Genomic DNA, 21,089 nt, shown 5'->3' on the forward strand with positions numbered 1-21,089 from the left:
GTAAAAAGGGAAAGGGAAGTCGCTCAGTCGTGTCCGACTCTTAGCCCCCCATGGACTGCAGCCTACCAGGCTCCTCCACCCATGGGATTTGTGTATTTATTTGTTAAATACCTATTTATTTTTGGCTGTGCTGGGTCTTCATTGCTGAGCACAGACCTTCTCTAGTCGTGGCAAGCGGGGGCTCCATGTCCAGCTGCGGTGCGTGGACTTCCAGTGATGGCTTTCCTTGTTGAGGAGCATGCGCTCTGGGCTGCACGGGCTTCAGTGGTGGCAGTGCACAGGCTTAGTTGCCTGAGACAAGTGGGAATCCTAGTCCCCCGCATTGGCGGGTGGATTCTTAACCACTGGACCACCAGGGAAGGCCATCCCTACTATTTAAATTGTGTGATTAGTAAGACTACCCTCTATGCAATTCTCCAGGTTTATTTTCATGTAGATTTGACTAATTGCTGTCTAGATTTGGTCTACTCTACCCTACTATATCCCTCTCTTTTGGATTTTCTTTTGGAATAAGCTGAAAAGACAATGACATTGTCTTTCATTTTATTGCATTATTTTTACATAGGATTAAATTTTAAAAAAAAGACTCAAAATATCTTAAAACCCAACCAACCAGAGAAACAGATCAGGCTGGGGGAAAGAAAAAAATGTTATGAACCTAATTATTTTATTATATCTATGGTAAAGGGGAGATTCTGTTTATCAGGAGTGCATTTTTTAAAAAATATTTTTATTTATTTATTTATTCCAGCATTGGGTCTTAGTTGCAGTGCTCAGGTTTCTCTCTAGTATGGTGCACAGGCTTTGCTGCCCTGAAGCACATGGGATCTTATGTCCCCCCAGCCAGGGGTCAAACCCGTGTCCCCTGCATTTCAAGATGAGCTCTTAACCGCTGGACCACCAGGGAATTTCCTGGAAGTGCATTTTTTAAAATAAAATAAAATTCAACAATCTGGCCACATTTGGGATTTTTGTAATATGAAGAATTACTGAAAAAGCAAGGGTCTAACCCTGACTCAGCGTTCTGTCACAGTAGACAGCTGAGATTGCTCCTCCAGAGGGGTGACATCATGCCAGCAGCTAGTTCATGAGTCATAAGCAAGAATGACAAATGAAACAGAATTAGGACAGGTTGTGGGATTAGACCTGGGGCAAATTTCTCACGGCCTTCTAACAAGTGTCCTTCTGTTCCTACCTCGTGCTTTCCATGCCTGTCCTGATCTTTGACTCTAGACCAGTTACAGTTCTGCTTCTTGTATTGCTCCAGTTTACTTTAATGTTTGGTATTGGTGGTGGTGGAAATTTGGGATTGTTTTTTTGGGGGGTTTTGTTTTTTGCTTTGGTTGTGCACTTTTGAATTTTCTGTTGATATTTTTTAACATTGGGAATTTAATTAACAACAGGCAATAACATCCAGTGAACAAAAGAAAGGGTTAGCACAGTTGCTTGTTGCAAACCTCTGTGATCTCATTCAACCCCATGGCTTTCAATACCATCTAGGTACAAATGATTTTCAAATCTACATGACTAGCTGCTAAAATCCTCTTGAATTCTAGAATATTTTTTTCAGTTATTTAATAAGCAACATCTCCATTTGGTTGTCTTTGTTGATTTTTTTTAAAATATTAATGAAGCATAGTTGATTAACAGTGTTGTATTTAATTGCTGTTATACAACGAAGTGACTCAGTTGTACATATATAATTCTTTTTCACGTTTTCCATTATGGTTTACCACAGGACATTGTATATAGTTCCCTGTGCTATACAGTATTATTGTTGTTTAGTTGCTAAGTTGTGTCTGACTCTTTGTGACCCCTTGGACTTGTAGCCCAGCAGGTTCCTTTGTCTGTGGGATTCCCGAGGCAAGAACACTGGAGTGGGTTGTCATTTCCTTCTCCAGGGGATCTTCCTGACCCAGGAATCGAACCCGAGTCTCCTGCATCGGCAGGCGGATTCTTAACAGCTGAGCTACTTGGGAAACCTGTGCTATACCGTAGGACCTTGTTATTTATCCTGCTTTAATGCTTTTATATGAGAATATACAGAGGAATCCTGAGGCTCTACTGTGTTAGAGTGGGTGAAACAATGTATTTTCATGACATAATGTGGTTTCATAATTTAGAGAATCAAAGATTAGGACAGTCAGCAGGCGTTGGTAGGAGCAGAAAGGGTTGCCAACCTTCATAATTGAAGGAAACAGTTTCCCTGAATTCTATCCTGCAGTTGTGGTGACTCACAGTTAAGAACCTCACATTAGAGCAATCAGAGAGGAAGGGCGTCTAGGGCCTGCCTTAGGGCTTTTGTTCTGACTGTCTCTTCCATGACTGCTTTTTCCCTGAAATCCAGTTGGCTAAGGTCCCTCAGCTCCTTCAACTCTGCTTAAATTTCATCTCACTGAGACCAGCCCGACCACCAATTTAAAAGTCCACACACCTGGAACTGCCCTGGCAGTCCAGTGGCTAAGACACTGCAATCTCAATGCAAGGGGCTCAGGTTTGATCCCTGGTCAGGGAACTAGATCCCACATACTGCAACTAAGAATTCATATGCCATAACTGAAAGATTCTGCATGCTGCAATGAAGATTCCCACATGCCACAACTAAGACGCAGCACAGCCAAATAAATAAATATTTTTGAAAAATAAACCTCCACACACATGCACACACCCAATTACTTCCAATATTGATTTCCTCTTCTCTGTAAGGATTTTTCACTCTCTAACATATTATCAAATTAGTTGGGTTATTGTTTATTGACTTTTGTCCCCTACTAGAATTTAAGTTCCAGAGACTCAGAAATCTTTTTGTCCAGTGATATGTCCCAAGCACCTAGAACAGTGCCTGGCGCATTAGTAAATGCTCAATAAATCCTTGTTGGTTAAGTGACTAGATTTGGAAGTTGGAATATCATACTTGTTTATTACCTTTCAAAGACGGGCTGGCATCTTGGCAGAGAAGTGTATTCACGCACAAGGTAAGATCTCTAAGATCCCTCCCATCTTAATGTATTTCTGGGTTTTGTCCTCACTTAGGCTTCCTTCACCATGAACTGCATTTCATTTCTGAGGAACCAAAGCAATTTTCTAAACTCATTCTTCATTCTGAGCAAAATTGCCCTCATGTTTAACATGCTTTGTGTGAATGATTCACTCTCGGATGAATGTTGGGTGTGTAGGCAAATCATAGGTAGGTAGATCATATTGTGCTCTCAAGGAGAAGTTGTAGCCAAGTGTATTTCACAAAAGTGAAAAACTGGAGGCACAGAACATGATCTATTGAACAGTCCTCAGTTACAATGGGATAGGTCATGTTGATTTCCTAGTTCATTTAGCCTTTTCTCGTGAAGCAGTATTGAAGTTTGTCAAATACCTTATCTGCATGGAGATTATCATGTGTTGTTTTTTCTAAAACCTTTCTTTTTTAAAATTGTATTTATTATTTAATTTTGGGGCTGTGCGAGGTCTTCGTTGCTGTGTGGCCCTTTCTCTGGTTGCTGCGAGCGGGGGCTATTCTCTAGTTGCGGTGCGCCAGCTTCTCATTGTGGTGGTTTCACTTGTGGATGGAGCACAGGCCCTAGGGCGTGTGGACTTCAGTGGTTTCAGCTCCTGGGCTCTGGAGCCCAGGCTCAGTAGTCATGGTGCGTGGGCTCATTTGCTCTGAGGCATGTGGGATCTTCCCAGACCAAGGATTGAATCTGTGTCTCCTGCGTTGGCAGGAGGATTTTTCACCACTGAGCATCATGCAAGCCCCTATCCAGTGGTTTTTGTCTTTCATTCTGTTGATACAGGGCTTCCCTTGTGGCTCAGCTGGTAAAGAATCTGCCTGCAGTGCGGGAGACCTGGGTTCACTCCCTGGGTTGGGAAGATCCCCTGGAGAAGGGAAAGGCTACCCACTCCAGTGTTCTGGCCTAGAGAATTCCATGGACTGTATAGTTCATGGGGCCACAAAGAGTCATACATGACTGAGTGGCTTTCACTATTGATACAGTGTATCCCATTAACTGATTTTCAGATGTTAAGCCAACTTTACATTGTTGGGATAAATCTCACTTGAACATAATGTATAATCCTTTTTATATACTGATGGATTCAATTTGCTACTGTTTGGTTGAGAATTTTATATCTATATTTATCAAAAATATTGGTGTATAACTTTCTCTTTATGTTATATTGATTTTTAAAATACAATGAAGATAAATGAGTCTGTGGATAGTAATCCAATTGTCTAAGAACTTGCGTCCTTAAACAGTTATTTTTAAAAAACTTTCATCTTTCATTTTTCTGAGTTATTAAGGAAGTTATTCATTATTATTGAACAATTATGGAGAAAGTTATCTCATTATAAACCTTAAGGGCAATGATATATTCCATTCTATGATCTCATATACATGTGCCAAAGGGCACAGTCAGTTCAGTTCAGTTCAGTCGCTCAGTCATGCCCAACTCTCTGCAACCCCATGGACTGTAGCACGCCTGTCCATCACCAACTCCTGGAGTTTACTCAAGCTCATGTCCATTGAGTTGGTGATGCCATCCAACCATTTCATCCTCTGTCATCCCCTTCTCCTCCCGCCTTCAATCTTTCCCAGCATCAGGGTCTTTTCCAATGAGTCAGTTCTTCAAATCAGGTGGCCAAAGTATTGGTTTTTCAGCTTCAGCATCAGTCCTTCCAGTGAGTATTCAGGACTGACTTCCTTTAGGACGGACTGGTTGGATCTCCTTGCAGTCCAAGGAATTCTCAAGAGTCTTCTCCAGCACCACAGTTCAAAAGCATCAGTTCTTCGGCGCTCAGCTTTCTTTATAGTCCAACTCTCACATCCATACATAGCTACTGGAAAAACCATAGCTTTGACTAGACAGACTTTTGTTGGCAAAGTCATGTTTCTGCTTTTTAATATGCTATCTAGATTGTAGGGCTTCCCTGGTGGCTCAGAGGTTAAAGTGTCTGCCTGGAATGTGGGAGACCTGGGTTCAATCCCTGGGTCGGGAAGATCCCCTGGAGAAGGAAATGGCAACCCACTCCAGTACTCTTGCCTACAGAATCCCATGGAGAGAGGAGCCTGGTAGGCTACAGTCAGTCCATGGGGTCGCAAAGAGTCGGACACGACTTGAGCAACTTCACTCACTCAAGATTGTTCATAACTTTTCTTCCAAGGAGCAAGCATCTTTTAATTTCATGGCTGCAGTCACCACCTGCAGTGATTTTGGAGCCCCCCAAAATAAAATTTATTTATAAATGTTATGTAATTATTATCCAATTTAGTTGAATTTAAATTCTTAACTTTCAGGCATTCTCTGGCAGTCCCATGGTTAGGACTTAGTGCTTTCACTGTGGCGGCCCAGATTCAATCCCTGATTGGGAAACTAAGATCCCACAGCCATGCAGTGCAGCCAAAAATAAATAAATGAATTAATAAATAATAACACATTCTTTAACTTTTGCCAATTTTATCTCCAGCATCTGCTTTCTGGGCATTTTACATCTAACTCTGACTTTTGTTGATATGTAAAACTGAGACTTGGCTAATAATTTAGTAATGTCATATTAAAGACTGTGTATCAGTTACCTTGGAGAAGGAAATGGCAACCCACTCCAGTGTTCTTGCCTGGAGAACCCTGGGGACGGGGAGCCTGGCAGGCTGCCGTCCATGGGGTTGCACAGAGTCGGACATGACTGAAGCGACCTATTGCTGTGTAACATGATCTCAAAACTGAGCGACTTAAAACATTCGCATTTCATTATTGCTCATGATTCTGTAGGTTGAGTGGGTGGTTCTGCTCATCTCAATGAAGTTCATTCAGGTGCTGCATTCAGTTGGTAGCTTGACTGGAGACAGAGGGCCCGAGATACTTTACTTCCATTGCTGGGCACTTGGGGTTTGTTGTCAGCTAGACCCCTCTTTCCATTCAGTTGTCTGGAATGAGTTCATTTACTTATAGCAGAAGCATTCCAGGAAGGCAGAAGCAGATGCTGCAAGGTCTCTTGAGCCTACACTGTGATGTTCATACAATGTCACTTTTACCAAATTCTACTGCAAGTTGAAAAGACCAGCTCAGATTCAAAGGATGGGAAAAAAAAAACCCCACCTCTTGGGACTTCCGTGGCAGTCCAGTGGTTAAGACTCTGCACTTCCACTGTAGGGGGTTGTGGGTTCAATCCCTGATCTAGGAACTAAGATTCCATATGCCATGTGGCCAAAATATTTTTAAAAGGTAAAAAAATTCCACATCTTGAGAAGATGATCCATAAAAGTGGCTATTTTTGAAAATCTACTACCATATATATTTCAAGCAAAGTATTGTAAGTCACTTCAGTTCTTTAACTGAAAATTCTCATGTATCACATTAACACTTAGCGCAATCTGTTCTGTCTAGAAAGTAATCTATCTAGAAAGATAATATGCTTTAAAATGGTTTTGAACCTCACCTGTTTTGGAAATTGAGATTAAAAACAAGTAACTTCCAGAATAGGAAAAAAATTAAGTGGAATAAGATAGTGTTTAAAATCAGAAACCCCTGGGATAACAATGTCAAATGGTAATGCTAACAAGCCACACTAATTTTAGTACACTGAATTTTGAAAACACTCTACCCTTATCCATTTGGCTAGCAAAAATAGATTACTCAAGGAATTGTTTGTCTTAGGATTGGCCCAAAATATCACATCCAAGTTTAAACTCATATATTTTGTGTCACATGATTGACATGAGACATTATATTGATAAAATTTCAAGTTGACACAAATTAAATCCTGTTGAAATGAAAAAGATAGTATATGGCATAAATATTTGTGTGGCACCTACCCTATGCATTATACTTTTCTGAGACGTCTTTTTTCCTTTTTTAAAAATATTTTGTTGATGTGAACCTTTTAAACAATCTTTATTGAATTTGTTACAATATTGCTTCTGTTTTATGTTTTGGCTGTGAGGCATGTGGGATGTAAGCTCCCCGACCAGGGATCAGACCCACATCCCCTGCACTGGAAGGCAAAGTCTTAACCTCTGGACCGCCAGGGTAGTCCCTTCTGAGACATCTTTATGCAGAGGGGAATAAGGCCTCTAGTCCTGGGAGAAAAGAGAAAGCAATGATTAACTACTCGATGTGGCAGGACACGATAAACATCAGAAGATGACCATGAAGTATGACTGAAAGTTCAGAGTGGCCGAGAATGCTGCCGTTTAATCAAAATGCATTAGACTTTAGTCAAATAGAGGTGAGAAATCCAAGAGTAACTTCGAGAAAAGATTATATTTCTTGAAGCTATAATACAGTGAAAGGGATGCTTATTGAAATTAATGACTTTGATGATTAGACTTGGTTCTTAGATATCAGCTTAGAGGTGCTAGGCTATGTTCCTGAGGAAGACAGCTAGTACCAGAATTAGTCAGTTTAGCTTCTATTTGAAGATGTTACCACTGGCATTACCTAGTTGAATGTGATCCAGGAGCTCAGAAGGTGACCTTATCTGGAAATAGGGTTGTTGCAGTTATATTTAGTTAAGATGAGGTCATTCTGGAGGAGGGTGAGAGTTTCATACAATCTGACTGATGTCCTTAAAGAGGAAAATTTGGACACAAAGAGACACATCTTCTAGGTGGAGATGGAGGTAGAGACTGGAATGATGCACCTACAAGCCAAGTAATGCCAGCAAATACCAGAAGCAGGAGAGAGGCATGGGACAGGTTTTCCCTTGGAGTGCCCAGAAGGAAGTAACCTCGCTGACTTCCTCCTCTAGCAATGTGAGACAATGACAGTTGTTTAAGCCATTCAGTTCCTAGTACTTTCTTAGGGTGATCTCATGAGATTCATAATGCCCAATTAGCTAATTAGCATGCTTCTGTACCTCCATTATCAGGGACACAGGACCCTCTTTTCTTGGTGCTCTGTTAGTTACAACAAGTGGTTTTCCTCCTTGGTGTCAACATAACAATGCCAGCTCCATCCATCACATCTGTATTCCAGTCAGCAGGAAGGAAAAAAGAAAGGGAAGGGTTTGCCTTCTACCTTTAAGGACACTTCCCAGATGTTGCACATGTTACTTCAGCTTGGCCAGACTTAGTCTCAGGGCCACATTTAGAAACAGCCTTCATTCTGTATATCCACGTGCTGGAAAATTCAGGTGCAGAAAAAAGGAAGTTTTTTTTTCCCCCCAGTTGGTGGAGGCAGGCATCTAATAGTCTCCAGCATAGCCTTTGAAAACCAAAGCAGTGTAGGACATATGGTGAATGCAATACTCAATTTACCCTGATTGTGGTGTGTCCAGAATGGACAGATGTATGTTAGAGGCAAGCAGAGGCAAGCCAGAGGATGTGTGTGTGTGTGTGTGTGTGCGTGCTTAGAAAGCCACATGTAAACATGAATAAGGAAATGTGTATTATCCATTGCTCTGGTAACCATCTTACCACCAGCCTTAGGAAGAGACTCTGCCAAAGGCAGGGAAAAATAAAAGTTTGTGGGTTCTTGAAAAAGTTGAGTTGCTACATCAACCAGACCTGAAATTCAACCCTGCTCCACAATTCCTGTTTTGCAAACAGATTTAATTATTGTTTGAGCTAGGCTGAGTTAGACTAGGTGCTGAAATCATCGCTGTTACAATGTAAGAATTTTGAACAGAATAGGAACCTCTGCATCTGACTGGCCACTGCAGATTTAAGCCCCCTTATCTTCTTTTAGCTTTGGGAATTTCACCAGGGACTCAAATAGCTTTATCTGACAGGAAGCTATGCACAGTGATTTCCAGGTAGTTTTGATGGCCTGTCTTTGATGGAGTAATATTGATTTTGCATTCAGAAAAGGTTCAAGTATGGGGGCACAGACATTCTCAGACATTGCTGGTGGAGCTGTAAATTGATTCATTCTTTTTTGGAGGGCAACCTAAAAATGAAATTTAAATGTATATACTTTAGATTAAATAGTTATAATCTAAGAATTAATCCTACAAATATATGTCCATAATACAAAATACACAATGTACAAGATTGTTTAATGAAGCAGTGAATGTAGTAGCAAATACTAAAAATAACCTAAACATCTATTGATAGGAGTCTCATTAAATCATAGCACCCTCATGATCCTGTAATAATTGAAAAAAATGAGGAATTCTGCATCTTCTGACATGGAAAGAGAGTCATCTCCCAAATATATGCGTTAGCTAAATAGTATGTGTGACTATATATGCATGTTAATATATATTTATATGTAGGTTAATATATATAACATGTATTATGTAATGTATGTTAACTTTTATATAGTACCCATAAACATTAACTAAGTTATATGTATATGATTTTATATTATTAATAAGATTAAACAATTTTGATTTGCTGCCTCACATCATACCCAAAAATCTATCCCAGGAGAATAAAGTCTTAGTGTGAAAAGCAAAACTTAAATTCATTTATTTATTTTTGGCTGCACGGGGTCTTAGTTGCTGTGCAAATTTTTTTCTCTAGTTGCAGTGCGTGGGGGCTACTCTCTAGTTCTGGTGCGAGGGCTTCTCATTGCAGTGGCCTCTCGCTGCAGAGCACAGGCTCCCGGGGGCTCGGTAATTGTGGCACATGGCCTTAGTGTTTGTGGCTCCCAGGCTCCAGAGCGAAGGCTCAGCAGCTGTGGCACACAGGCTTCGTTGCTCCAAGGTATGTGGTTCACCTGGGTCAGGGATCCAACCCATGTCTCCTGCATTGGCAAGCAGATTCTTTACCACTGAACCATCAGGGAAGCCCTTAAATTTTTTTTTTTATAAGAAAATATAGCTTCCTGGCTCAGACAATAGAGAATCTGCCTGCAATGCAGGATACCCAGGTTTGATCCCTGGGTCGGGAAGATTCCCTGGAGATGACAGGCTACAGTTCATGGGGTCACAAAGAGTAGGACACAAGTGAGTGACTAAGCATGAGCATAGTAGAATACTTTGTGAACAAGAGTTTTAAAAACATTTGTTCATTGAAAAGCAGCATTTTCAGGGACTTCCCTAGGTGGTCCCATGGCTAAGACTCCATGCTCCCAAAGTAGGGGTCCCGGGTTCTATCCCTGATCAGGAAACTAGATTTCACACGCTCCAACGGTTAGGTTGGTGCAAAAGTAATTGCGGTTTTGCACTGTTGAACTTTGATGTTTGATATTGGAATACATACTTAAATAAATGTGGTTATGTTATGTATCATTTTAATGTGCATTTCTCACTTTATTTTTTGCTAATGACTTATTACTTACTGTTTATTTTAGACTATATGAATGATGTTAGACAAAAAGCAAATTTGAGCAATTTTTTTGAGTTCAAAATGGGTCATAAAGCAGTGGAGACAACTTGCAACATCAACGACACATTTGGCCCAGGAACTGCTAATGAATGAACAGTGCAGTGGTGGTTCAAGAAGTTTTGCAAAGGAGACGAGAGCTTTGAAGATGAGGAGGGTAGTGGCTGGCCATTGGAAGTTGACAACAACCAGCTGAGAGCAATCTTCAAAGCTGATCCTCTTACAACTACATGAGAAAAAAAATAACTCAATATTGACCATTCTATGTAGGGTCATGTGGCATTTGAAGCAAATTGGAAAGGTAAAAAGGCTTGATAAGTGGGTGCCTCATGAGCTGACCACAAATCAAAAAAATCAGCACTTTGAAGTGTCATCTTCTCTTATTCTATGCAACAGTGAACCATTTCTTGATTGAATTGTGATGTGTGGTGAAAAGTGGGTTTTATATGAAAACCAGCAATGACCAACTCAGTGGCTGGACCGAGAAGAAGCTCCAAAGCACTTCCCAAAGCCAAACTTGCACCAAAAAAAGGTCACAATCACTGCTTGGTGGTCTCCTGCCTGTCTGATCCACTACAGTATTCTGAATCCCAGCAAAACCATTACATCTGAGAAGTATGCTCAGCAAATCAATGAGATGCACCAAAACTGCAATGCCTGCAGCCAGCATTGGTCAACAGAATAGCCCAATTTTTCTCCACAACAACGTTGAACTGCAACCAACACTTCAAAAGTTGAACAAATTGTGCTACAACTTTTGCCTCATCTGCCATACTTGGCAGACCTCTCGCCGACAGACTACCACTTCTTCAAGCATCTTGACAACTTTTAGCAGGAAAAATAACTTCCACAACCAGCAGGATGCAGACATTTGGTCTTGGAAAGCAGCTTTCCAAGAGTTTATCGAATCCTGAAGCACGGATTTTTATGCCACAGAAATAAACAAACTTATTTCTTGTTGGCAAAAATATATTGATTGTAATGGTTCCTATTTTGATTAATAAAAATGTGTTTGAGCCTAGTTATAATGATTTAAAAGTTATGGTCTGAAACCGCAATTACTTTTTTATCAACTTAATAAGAACCCTCATGCTGTAACTAATATAAATAAATTATTAAAAAAAAGAAAAGCAGCATTTTCAAAAACTGAAAAAAAATAGACCACAGATTGGGGAAAGAATATATATATACCTATATACAAACATATATATCCAGAATATATAAAGAACCTCTGTAATCAAATTAAAAAATTAAAGACAATCCAACGGAATAATGGTAACATATAAAGCAGTAATCCACACAGGAAGATATATTGACTGGCTACAGGGAAAGATTTGGAGAAGGAATGGCAACCCATTCCAGTATTCTTGCCTGGAGAATTCCATGGACAGAGTCTGGCAGGTCATGGGGTTGCAAAGAGTCAGATACGACTAAGCTACTAACACAGGAAAAGATTGCCAGAAATTTCACCTGGCTCAACCTGACAGTTGCCAAGAGTCTGCTAAAAAGCATAGTCATCAATTTTAGAGGAAGGCCTATGAACTCTTTGAATTTCAGCCTTCAGTTACTCCAGTAGCCTTGAGCTTTTAACTTACATGGTCTCAGTTCTTTAATCTGTGAAATGGGGATAATAATACTATACCTCCTGTTCTCACAAGGACACAGTACTATAGCAAGTAATTAGCCTGTGCTATTCAGAGGCAGAGATCTAAAGCAGGGCATTATGGTTTGTTCTTATGCTGGTTGTATTTATAGCTGGAAGACATGGAAACTATAACTGGCTGGTTTTCTTGGGAGGTAGTTTTCTAATGCAGTTTTTCTTTTTAAGATTTTCTTTTTGATGTGGACCATTTTTAAAGTCTTTATTGAATTTGTTACAATATCATTTCTGTTTTATGTTTTGGATTTTTTGGTCTGGAGGAATGTGGGATCTTAGTTCCCCATCTAGGGACTGAGCCCACACCCCGTGCATTGGTAGGTAATGTCTTAATCACAGGACTGCCAGAGAGTCCCTCTAATGCAGCTTTTAACAGACATGAGTAGCTGGAAAGTAAAAGGTGTCTGTTGGGAAGAGATTGTACCTTTTCCTCTTGAACAGTACAACTTGAACATCATCTTCATTTGCTCTGTTTTCTTTCTTTCTTTCTTTGGCTCTGTTTTCTGAAGGAGATATCATATGTGAATAAATTCACTTAGATAAAATTGGCCTTTTGACTCTGTGCATTTAGGTTTAAAGCCTGTGTGTGTGTGTTTGTGTGTGTATGCGCAAGCACTTGCATGTGTTTTGTTGTTGTTACTGCTGCTAATGTTTGTAATTTTACTGCCAGACCAGAAGCATTGTATACAGATTATATAATGGGAAAAAAAAACAAACTAATTTTCTTTCGCACTTAAATTCCCTGAAATAAACACGGGAAGGAGAATTAACATTAGCAGCCTGAAGCCTTGCTCCATAATGACAAAAGGAACATTCTAAACTAAAATTAACTTTCTCACCAAAGACACTAATTTTTGCTTTTATGGTTTTCACATAGTTACAAAGTGAAAACGCACTGTGGTACAACATATAGGAAACTAACCTCAGATGCCAAAAAGATTCTATAAGGCTTAGACTTGGTGGACATTCGGGGGAAATGGATGTGAGGTGATAAGTTGTAACATCAGCTTATGGTTTTTGAGAGAGTAATGATAATTTAGCCCAAGCTTCTCAGATGCTGCTCATGGTAAAGAACCCATCTGTCATTACAGAAGACATAAGAGACACAGGTTTGGTCCCTGGGTTGGGAAGATCCCCTGGAGAAGGAAATGGCAACCCGCTCCAGTGTTCTTGCCTGGGAAATCCCATGGACAGAGGAGCCTAGCAAATTATACAGTCTATGGGGTCACAAAGAGTTGGACAGGACTGAAGCAATTTAGCACGCAATAATAATTTAAGAAATGAAAAGAGGTTTTTAATAAGCTTGTTGAATTATGGAATCTTTTCTGGAGGATAACAACATGAGAGTCAGTTCAGTTCAGTTCAGTTGCTCAGTCGTGTCCAACTCTTTGCGACCCCATGAATCGCAGCACGCCAGGCCTCCCTATCCATCACCATCTCCCGGAGTTCACTCAGACTCATGTCCATCGAGTCCGTGATGCCATCCAGCCATCTCATCCTCTGTCGTCCCTTTCTCCTCCTGCCCCCAATCCCTCCCAGCATCAGAGTCTTTTCCAATGAGTCAACTCTTTGCATGAGGTGGCCAAAGTACTGGAGCTTCAGCATCATTCCTTCCAAAGAAATCCCAGGGTTGATCTCCTTCAGAATGGATTGGTTGGATCTCCTTGCAGTCCAAGGGACTCTCAAGAGTCTTCTCTAACACCACAGTTCAAAAGCATCAATTCTTTGGCACTTAGCCTTCTTCACAGTCCAACTCTCACACCCATACATGACCATAGGAAAACCATAGCCTTGACTAGACGGACCTTAGTCAGCAAAGTAATGTCTCTGCTTTTGAATATACTATCTAGGTTGGTCATAACTTTTCTTCCAAGGAGTAAGCGTCTTTTAATTTCATGGCTGCAGTCACCATCTGCAGTGATTTTGGAGCCCCCAAAAATAAAGTCTGACACTGTTTCCACTGTTTCCCCATCTATTTCCCACGAAGTGATGGGACCAGATGCCATGATCTTCGTTTTCTGAATGTTGAGCTTTAAGCCAACTTTTTCACTCTCCTCTTTCATTTTCATCAAGAGGCTTTTTAGCTCCTCTTCACTTTCTGCCATAATGGTGGTGTCATCTGTGTATCTGAGGTTATTGATATTTCTCCTGGCAATCTTGATTCCAGCTTGTGTTTCTTCCAGCCCAGCATTTCTCATGATGCACTCTGCATATAAGTTAAATAAGCAGGGTGACAATATACAGCCTTGATGTACTCCTTTTCCTATTTGGAACCAGTCTGTTGTTCCATGTCCAGTTCTAACTGTTGCTTCCTGACCTGCATACAGATTTCTCAAGAGGCAGGTCAGGTGGTCTGTATTCCCATCTCTTTCAGAATTGTCCACAGTTTCTTGTGATCCACACAGTTAAAGGCTTTGGCATAGTCAATAAAGCAGAAATAGATGTTTTTCTGGAACTCTGTTGGTTTTTCCATGATCCAGCGGATGTTGGCAATTTGATCTCTGGTTCCTCTGCCTTTTCTAAAACCAGCTTGAACATCAGGGAGTTCATGGTTCACGTATTGCTGAAGCCTGGCTTGGAGAATTTTGAGCATTACTTTACTAGCATGTGAGATGAGTGCAATTGTGAGGTAGTTTGAGCATTCTTTTGCATTGCCTTTCTTTGGAATTGGAAAGTCATGAGAGTCACCGCCATGCAATTATCATTCTTAACATTTTGGGAAGGTTGATGAAATACTCTAACCATTTTGACTGGTGAGATGATTATTCAAATACAACAGTTGCTCTTACGATAGGTTTGAACTGGAACACTGAAGTCCTAGAAGGGGAAGTGGATGTTTATTACTTCTTGCTGCCTAGGATCCGAATGACATTCCAATTTGGGGGAACTGGGGGTAGATTCTGAGTGATTATGAAGTGGGTACTTTGGGGGGTATTGGGCAATCTAGGGGTGGGGGCGTGGGAGGTACAAACTATTGAATGTAACAGGCTTACAGGGAATATAGTCAATATTTTGTAATAACTTTGAATGGAAAGCAACCTTTAAAATTGTATAAAAAGAAAAAAATTATTTTAAAAGTGAATAACTTTTGGCTGATTCGTGTTGAGGTTTGATAGAAAACAATAAAACTCTATAAAGCAATTATTCTTCAATTAAAAAATAAATAAATCTTTTAAAAATGCATAATTTATATGCTTGGCATTAGTGTTCAACCTGAGATCAATCTAGGTATGCAGCAAGTTACATAAAAATATGCTAAACTACCTTATCTGGCAAAGTCCAGAACAATGAGATGACTTGTATGTGAAAATTCTACTTGTGCTTGTATTCATATATGGAACATACATTACTTATATGGATTATGTACATTACTCACACGGATTACACACATTACTCATATGGATTACATACAATTATTTATATACGGACTATATACATTACAGAACATGCAAGTGTCATCTGAGGACTCTTCACTAAGGAAAAGCTTCTATAACTAAGTTTTGGTTTCCCCTCAGCCCATGTCTACACTGCAGCCAGATTCAGGACTACAGGGCTTTGCCTTAAAAGCCAATTCAAATTCATAAAAATATACATTTTCTTAAAAAATTGGAGTAAAACACAGTTACACACAACATATAGTAACAGTAAAAATCCCCACCAGCCACTTCTGTTTTCTTCATAAAGTTCCTTTTCAAACAAGTCCGTTAGCCCTCAAATATTTATTGTCTCGTTCTAAGCAGCTCTATTTTTGTTCTTCTCAAATATTTGCCCCAGATAAACAGTTCTCTTTCTAGGAGAGGAATTCTGTCCTTTTGATCTTTCTGCTCCGACACTTCAGCCTGCTGGCTTTTGTCCATGTTCACTACCTCAGGATGGCAATAGAGCTGCTTCGGCTCCAGATAGCACATCTGTGTCTGTCTCCATCTATCGGAGAAGCAAAAGCTTTCCCAGAAGCACCTCTAGCCTAATTTGCTAGGAAAAGTGTGACTGAACATTAATTGCTGGGCACGTTGCCATGTCAGATACGACTGGGGTTTGTCAAGTCACAGGAGGGGAGAGGATCTCCGGCCGGGCAATCAGTGATGTCAGCCACAGCTGAGCTCTTTGAGGGACGCAGTCCTAGTTCTCTGTCCGAGTGTTGTGCCTGAAGTCTGTTCCTAACATATGCTCTTTCTTGGCTCGGTCAGGACTCAGAGCCTTCTCCTGCTGACTCAGCAGTCCCCTCCTGTTCCTGGCATAACTGGCACCTCTGAGTCTCTGTCACAGTGGGTCCTAGAACAGGCACAGAAAGCTCCCAACCAGCCATTCATGCCTAAGGGAGGCCCAGCAGTGTAAACTGTATCTTGGCTATGCCTGACCTTGCTGCCCATCGTCTTAACAACGTTGGCATAGAGCTACCACCTTGTCTAAGGGTTTTCTTCCAGACTCTCAAGTGTGGAGTAGACACAAACAGCCTTGTTCTGGAGGCCACCCCCCACCTCCCTGCCCCAGGTCTCAGCCTGAGGATCTGTCTTCCTCACCTGCTCTCCTGATCTTTTCCCAAGCATGGAAGTACAGCATTCTCTATTTCTTTGATACCATATTCTCTTTCTTCCTGATCTCTTCACATGTGATAAAAATAATACTCAGAAAGACACATATACCCACACAGATGGTGAGGCAAGAAATCAGTTAATTTAGGATCCATGAGTTAAATAAACTAGTTAATCTAGTATTTTTTGTTTGAAATCAATTAAAAACTAGTATTTCTGGGATGGAAGAATGAGGAGCATACTAAATCTGCCTATTTATTCATTTACTTAATTTTAGCTGTACTGGGTCTTCGTTGCTGTGAGAGGGCTTTCTGTAGTTAGAGTGGCTCCTCTTGTTGGGCATCACGGACTCTAGAGCACAGGCTTGCTACTTCTGGCACACAGGCTTGGTTGCTCCGAGGGATGTGGAATCTTCCCTGACCAGGGATCAAACCCGTGTCCCCTGCATTGGCAGGCAGATTCCCAACCACTGGACCACCAGGGAAGCCCAAATCTGGCTGTTTGGTTTGAGCCTTTCCTTTTACAAGGTATCTAAACAAGATTTAGTCATTTTTTTGGAACACAAGCACTGGCAGTGGCTGACAATTCCTGGTACTTATTTCCTTAATTTATAGTTCAAGTTTAATTTTGGTCTCTTTTGTACAGTTGGACTTTTTCGATCTAACACAGTTGAGATTGAACGCTTAGAAAGAGGCTCAATTTTTAAAATAATAGAATATTAGAGTTGGGAAGGACTTTAATTCTTCCAATTAAAAAATCTCCTTTCTAAAATCTCCCACCTACCTGGCTTTCATATATTCTCTACTTGTGTTTTTTTTTTTAATCTTTGTTACTTTCATTTATTTATGTGTGTATTTTTATTGAGATGCTATTCACATAAGATAAAATTAATCATTAAAAATATTTATGTATTTGGCTGCACTGGGTCTTAGTTTCAGCATGTGAGATCTAGTTCCCTGAGTAGGGATTGAACCCAGACCCTCTGCATTAGGAGCTCAGAGTCTCAGCCCCTGGACCACCAGGGAAGTCCCCCAAATTAATCATTTTAAAGTATAAAATTCAGTAGCATTTAGTATGCCACAACTGCTTCTATCTAGTTCCAGACTTTTTTTCACCCCAAAAGAAGACATAAACCCATTAAACAGTTGATTCCAACTTGCCTCTCCCCCATTAATCCCCACTAATCTATTTTCTGTCTCTATGGCTTTAGATATTTCTGGCTATCTTGTATAAATATCCTTTCTGCATATATCATATGAATGGAGTCAGACAATATGTGACCTCTTGTGTCTGGCTTCTTTCTCTCAGCATAATGTTTTCCATGTTCATCCAGCTTCTAGCATGTTGTTCAGTTGCTAACCCATGTCCAACTTTGCACACACCTGGCTTCCCTATCTCTCACTATCTCCCAGAGTTTATCCGAGATCATGTCCATTGAGTTGCTGATGCTATCCAACCATGTCATCCTCAGCTGCCCTAGTCTCCTTTTGCCTTCCATCTTTCATGTAGCAAGTATCAGTACTTACTTTTTTTGACTGAGTAATACTGCATTGTACATATGTATCACAATTTGTTTATCCTTTCATCTGCTGATGGACATTGGACTTGCTTCCACCTTTTGGCTATTGTTAATAGTGTTTCTGTGAACCTGTGTGTACATGTATTTGTCTGAGTCTGCTTGATTTTTTTTTTTTTTTGGCTGCAGATGGAATCAACTTTTCATGTACTCAACAAATATTTGTTGCATTAGATTAAAACTGCTGTATCAACTACTGATTTCACAAATGTTTTGCTTCACTGGATAGAAGTCACAGAATTTTTAAAATGTTTGTGATAGGAACTTTATAAGTCATCTTGTTCAACCCCCTCATCGTGAAAGTACATGCTCTCAAAGCAGTAGTCTATTTAGAAGGCCCTAAATACAGTTTATATCATAATGTGTGGTGCCCTACTGATATTGTTCTTTGTTAACTGAATGGGTACAATACGGCTTTTGTAGTCACAGATGGTTCTCCTTGAGAAGTGGTCTCTGAATTTAAATTTAGCAGCTTGTCATTCTTTCGTTGTTTTTCTTTACAAAAAATTCCAAAAAACCACCACCATCAGCATTGTTTGTATAAAGTAGATATGGCGGACAGTCTTAATTGGTTTCAGTGATAAAATTAATTTTCAGTCCAAAATAGTCCAAATGCTTCGTTGTGTTGTGGGATTTATTTTTTTGTTTCTTTTCTTTGAGGTTTAAGACACTGCCTTTCTCTGGATTAGTCTTTTTTAAGCCTTTTTTCTCTTTTTTTGGACATGAACTATTTTTAAAGTTTTTATTGAATTTGTTACAGTATTACTTCTCTTTTATGTTTTGGTTTTCTGACTACAAGGCATGTGGCATCTTAGCTCCCCAACCAAGGATTGAACTTGGCTGCCTTGAAAGGGGACGTCTTGACCACTGGACAGTCAAGGAAGTCCCTTGATTAGTTATTTTTTGATTAAATGAACTGGCACCTTGGGCTTCCATGGTGGCTCAGATGGTAAAGAATTCACCTGCAATCGTGGTGGTTCAGATGGTAAAGAATCCGCCTGCAATTCAGAAGACTCAGGATCAATCCTTAGGTCAAGAAGATCCCCTGGAGAAGGGAATGGCTACCCACTTAAATATTCTTGCCTGGAGAATTCCATGGACAGAGGAGCCTGGTGGGCCACAGTCAATGGGGTCGCAAAGAGTAGGACATAAGTGAGTGACTTTCACCTTGGCATTTCCCAGGTGGCGCTGGTGATAAAGAGCCCACCTGCCAATGCAGGAGAGGTAAGATCCGCAGGCTTGATCCTTGGGTCAGGAAGATCCCCTGGAGAAGGGAATGGCAACCCACTCCAGTATTTTTGCCTGGACAATCCCACGGACAGAGGAGCCTGGAGGGCTACAGTCCATAGAGTTGCAAAGAGTTGAACACGACTGAAGCTACTTAGCACATAATACTTTTGCAAGGAAATATTAATATTTCTTTAAACACCAAGGTTAAACATTTTTTTTGTATATGACATTATAAATCTTTCCATTTTTAGCAACTGAGTGAAACTGACAGGGAGTATGGTCTAGTGCATTATATCCACTCTGAACATAAAACCAGTGAAATTCATGGAACAGTGATTATCCCACCTTGATTTAGCAAAGCACAGAGCAGTAAAAGTCAAGGTTGAAGGGTAGGGACTTAATCTACACTGCTGTGCTCCCCTAATACCTGGAACAGTGCCTGGACACAGTAGGAGGTCAGTAAATATTTGATGGATGAGTGAATGAAATTAATTTGACTCTGGTTTTTGAAACAATGCTAATAAAAATAGATGTGATTTTAAAAATAGCATAGTGAAAATGAATTCCTGTGTCTTCTTTATAAATATTGTTTTAATTATGGACTATCTCTTAGGAATTACACATAAATTTTTATTGATGTATAAGTGACATATAATATTAATTTCAAGTATAAAAATGATTCAATATTTGTATATATTATGAAATGATCACCATAATAAGGCTAGTTAACATCTGTCGCCAGACACAGCTGCAAAAAAAACCTTTTTTACCTTGTGATGAAGACTTTCAAGATTTACTCTCTTAGCAACATTTAAATATGCAGTATAGTATTACTAACTGCAGTCACCGTATTACATGTTATATCCTCATGACTTATTTATTTTATAACTGAAGAATTTACATTTTTAATTGATATCTGTTACAGTTCAGGAACTTAAAAGAAAAAGGAAAAAAACTTACTTTTAATTAAAAGAGTATTCTTGTTTTGACAGCTTTTGTTTCATTTTCCATTTTAAAAGCTATATAAATCCTCCCATCTTTCAGAAATTTACAAACTACTCTTCAACCACTATTTTATATTGAGCATTGTTTCTGAATGGTGATAAGGACTATTTGCGCCTTAGTGAAATATTTAAAATAGACAGTAATGAAATTTAGAACCATTGTTTACAGTAATTTTCTCTGGATGTATGGGATTATAACTGCTTTGTTTTCTTCATTTTGCTTGTTTTAATTTAAATAACGAACACCTATTGTTCTTAAAAAAAATAAAGACAAAATACTGGAAAAATGTCCCTAGTTACGTAGCACCTGAAGTCTTACACTAAATCCTTTAAGAAACCAAACTACTATGAATCAAGTATATTCTGGGGATGAAGCTAAAAGCAATGAACCAACAATCTTTGCTCTTTTGAAAGTTACATGCTAGGAGGGGTGGAGAAGCACAGGTAATAAACAAATAAACCTGCTCTACAGCAGAAAGCTGTCAGAGAAAGAGTGAATCTAAAGAGCTGTATAGAAAGAAACCATTGACACGCATCACTTTGCAGAGAATATTCTCTATTCATTTGTTTGAGGACCTTAACTCTTAAATTCATTTGTTTGAGGACCTTAAATACTTAAAAAAAAATAAATTAAAGTAATGCATATCTGAGGTTATTGATATTGCTTGCTCCCAGCAATCTTGATTCCAGCTTGTGCTTCATCCAGCCCAGCATTTCTCATGATGTACTCTGCATATAATAAGTTAAATAAGCAGGGTGACAATATACAGCCTTGACGTACTCCTTTTCCTATTTGGAACCAGTTTGTTGTTCCATGCCCAGTTCTAACTG

The 21,089-nt window shown here is 39.7% G+C and overlaps 1 protein-coding gene across 1 annotated transcript in view; it reads left to right on the forward strand.

Moving 5' to 3' along the window:
- CLIP1 (CAP-Gly domain containing linker protein 1) overlaps window positions 1-21,089 on the forward strand; it is a 144,523-nt gene that overhangs the window by 2,889 nt on the left and 120,545 nt on the right. The window lies entirely within an intron of this gene.

Source organism: Ovis aries, chromosome 17, assembly GCF_016772045.2.
Source record: "Ovis aries strain OAR_USU_Benz2616 breed Rambouillet chromosome 17, ARS-UI_Ramb_v3.0, whole genome shotgun sequence".
In the NCBI taxonomy this organism is placed as follows: Eukaryota; Metazoa; Chordata; class Mammalia; order Artiodactyla; family Bovidae; genus Ovis; species Ovis aries.